Raw genomic sequence first — 3,820 nt, 5'->3', positions numbered from 1 at the left:
CTTCATCATTACGAACCAAAAATGTCCCATGGAATTTGAAACCGGGTTAGTCTGCACTTATCATTTTAATATAAATTATTACAACCAAAAAAAATCAAAGAACCAATAAATGATTCATTTCAATATAAATATGTTGTCTGGTCGGGATGGTGACTTTTTGGTTGTGATCATCTAGCCAGTGTCTAGACTTCGAATGTGTCTCTTAGTTGGGGTTAAACCGACATATAACATTGTTTTTATGCATGTTATACCATTTTTGTATAACTGCAAAACAGCTTGCAGTTACTCTGGTTTTTGCAATTAAGAAATAGTAACTTAAGAGGGAAATATTACAAAATCATCCTTTATGATTCAGGTATGCAATCGCCCCTATAGAGAACTAGTTTCATAAACACTAGAGTTTTGCTTTAGGAACGCTGGAAACAAATTAGGATATGTCGAATGCCTATGAGGATGTCATATCCTGTCAATATGCCTTTAAATTAAATTTTGTAGAGAACCTCCCACCCAGACTAAGACTCAAAAAACTCCATCTCCAAACGCTACTCTCTACCTAAGTAAAAGTTAAGATCTATCCCTATCTACAATGCCAGGCTGCCAATATGCAAGCTTATTTTATCTGCTTGCCAAACTTGAACCCGCAGTACTCCCATGATCTGCGGCTCTCTCAGATATTTATCAGATAAAAATCTTACACTTTGCAACAGAGTGCTAGCCACCACACAATCTACAGGTCAGTACCATTTTAGTAAGTTTCCCTGCAAGCAAACATACCGGCATTGCATAATGAATATCCTCAAGCACCACGAATCTGGTAATGTGTGCATATCCTGCTTCATTCCCTTCCCCTATTCAATCTATCCAACCATGATCAAAATTTCTGGATTTTACGATTTAATCTTTATCTTCAACGAGGAACGCATGTACCTTCCTATTTATGCCAACCCAACTGCATCCTGGGTTCTTCTTTACCTTTTTGTCCTTCATCATTTTTCGTACCTGTTCAATGTCATCCCACCTCCCAGCTGCTGCATAGAGGTTTGACAGCAGCACATAAGGCGCAGAACTTTCAAAATTTGACAAAAATAGCAGCTCTGCCACATGCTCTCCAAGCTTTAAATTGGTGTGAACTCTACAGGCACCAAGCAAAGATACCCACACTACAGCGTCAGGTTTTATGGGCATCTTGTCAATTAGGTTTCGTGCCTCATCCAGATAGCCGGAGCGACCAAGAAGATCGACCATGCAGCAATAGTGGTCCACTGTAGGTGTTATGTGGTAATATTGCTTCATGAGCTCAAAGTATCGCCTACCATCATCCACCAGACCAGCATGACAGCATGCAAATAACACACCAACAAAGGTTGCTTGATCAGGGTTCATACCAGAGCGCTGCATTTGCTCAAAGTGTCGCAGGGCATCCTTGCCATACCCATGTATGGCATATATAAGAATCATCACATTCCAAGAGACTCTGTTTCTTTTAACCATTTTATAAAACACTTTGCGTGCATCCTCTATACTCCCACATTTTCCGTACATGTCTACCAAGGCAGTCTCTACAAAGACATCAGAGTGAAACCCACTTCTAATTATCTCTTCATGAACCTCTCTGCCATGTTCGAGGGCTGCCAGCTTGGCACAGGCGGACAGAGTGCTGGCAAAGGTGTCTAAATCAGGCCTCGCACCAATCAATTTCATTTGCCTAAAAATCTTCAACGCCTCATCACAATAGCCATTCCGTGTAAACCCTGAAATCATAGCATTCCATGACACCAAATTTCGCTCCGGCATTTCCTGAAAGAGTTTCATCGCATTGTCAATTTGCCCGTTCTGCGCAAAACCTGAAACCATCGCAGTCCACGAAACCACATTCCGCTCAGGCATCGCTTCAAACAACTCCATGGCCTCATTTAACCGCCCAGTCTGCACAAATCCTGCAATCATGGTGTTCCAGGAAACCAAATTCCGCTCGGTCATTTGACGAAATAGTTTCAGGGCATCATCAGCCTGACCATTTTTCACATACCCCGCAATCATGGAATTCCAAGAAACCACATTTCGTTCAGGCATTGTGTCAAACACAGTACGTGCATCCTCTATCCTCCCACATTTGCAATACATATTCACCAAAGCACTTCCTGCAAACACATTACAGTGAAATCCATTTCTAATTATTTCCTCATGGATCTGCTTACCGCATTCCAAACCCGCCATGTTTGCACAGACGGGAAGAACGGTAGCAAAGATGAACTGATCCGATTCGATCCCTGATCGTTTCATCTCGTGAAACAACGCCAAGGCCTCCTCGTAAAACCCATGTCTGGCATAAGCTGCAATCAGAGATCTCCATGAACCAACGTTTCGTTCCGACATTTCATCCCAAAATTTCCGAGCATCGTCTAGCCTGCCGCACTTGGTATACATTATGACGAGCTCGGTTCCCAAAAGGATATCGAGCTGAATACCACTGTGAACCATGTGGGCATGAACGAGCTTGCCTTCTGATAGGGTTTCGTTATTAGCGCAGCCCTGTAATAGAGAAGCATAGAAAGAGGCATCCACAGTAATGCCTCGATAATCCATGAGATGCAACATTTGCAGTGCCTCTTTCAGTCGGCCCTGCTTACAGAGTGTTTTCATATGGATGCCAGCAGAGTTGCTATTGTTGCCATTGATTGGAGAATCGGCACCTTCAGGATTCCTCAACTCCCTATTCATCACTCATCTGAATGCTTGGGGATCAGCCCTGCCTGCAGCTTACCGCTCGTCCGAAAACGCATCGTATTGCATATTCTGCCCACCATTCTTTTTGGATTTAGGTGTCCAGTGATCAAATTTGAACGCGCGCTCTTAATTTCATTTGGAATGGCATATATTCATCTATGCCTAAGGATGAAAAGGTTATAAAAAAAAATTCACTTTTACTAAAAAAATATATATTAAATAAAAAAATTTCATCATAAAATAGTGTCATTTTAAATCTTTAAAATTTAAAGAGTAGTTTCAATAAAACATTATAAAATCTCAATATAACTAGTAAATAGACAAAAATTCTTAAATTCCATTAAAAAAAAAGGTAAACATATGTTTCTTCTATTCATTCGATGATATTCAAAAGTATTTAGACTTACATAATTGAAAATATAAATATATTTTCCCACTGGAAATGAATTTCTAGTTTTCATTTATTTCCATACATCATAAGTAGCATTCCAATCTACCTCATTTAGAACATGATGTGCAGTTAGAGATAGAAACATTAACATATCTAGTGTCTCCAATGAAAGTCTTTATCTATCATCATTTTTTAACCTCCTTAATTTTCAAAAGCCTCTTTGGTTGTTGGGATAACAAGAATACTTTGCCATAATTACATCAAATATGGAAAGTCTTCAAACCATTCATGTTCATCTCCACATAGGTCTCATGCCATACATATGCTTTTTATGGTATGATTTACAAATAGCACAAATAAATTCATTCATTTCACCCAAACATCTAGCAGTATCCACAATAGATGATTCCCCAATGCTAAATTTTTTCACATAAACATTTCAACTATTTTTTTATTGGACAGTCTATATCATTCACTTTTTCATAATAATGTTGAGAAGTGAAAAACTTAGCCACATTAAATACATGTAAATCTATGAATCTCCTATCTAAAGATTTAATCACCTTTACAATAAAACATTTTCCCAAAAGAATACAATCATATAGTAGCCCCGAATATTTTCATCTTTGGAAAACTTTCGAACCTCAATGGATGTAAATGTACCATACCTATGCTATCTGCAAATTCAAGGGTTCCTCTTTA

The 3,820-nt window shown here is 38.9% G+C and overlaps 1 pseudogene; it reads right to left on the bottom strand.

Moving 5' to 3' along the window:
- Nucleotides 1-894: 894 nt before the first annotated feature.
- LOC149249094 (pentatricopeptide repeat-containing protein At2g13600 pseudogene) lies at nucleotides 895-2,721 on the bottom strand (annotated as a pseudogene).
- Nucleotides 2,722-3,820: the final 1,099 nt, after the last annotated feature.

The sequence above is a fragment of the Pinus tabuliformis genome, chromosome 7, assembly GCF_031772625.1.
Source record: "Pinus tabuliformis cultivar Carrire ecotype Pingquan chromosome 7, CPIR1, whole genome shotgun sequence".
NCBI lineage: Eukaryota > Viridiplantae > Streptophyta > Pinopsida > Pinales > Pinaceae > Pinus > Pinus tabuliformis.
This window is presented reverse-complemented; position numbering and strand designations above follow the sequence as displayed.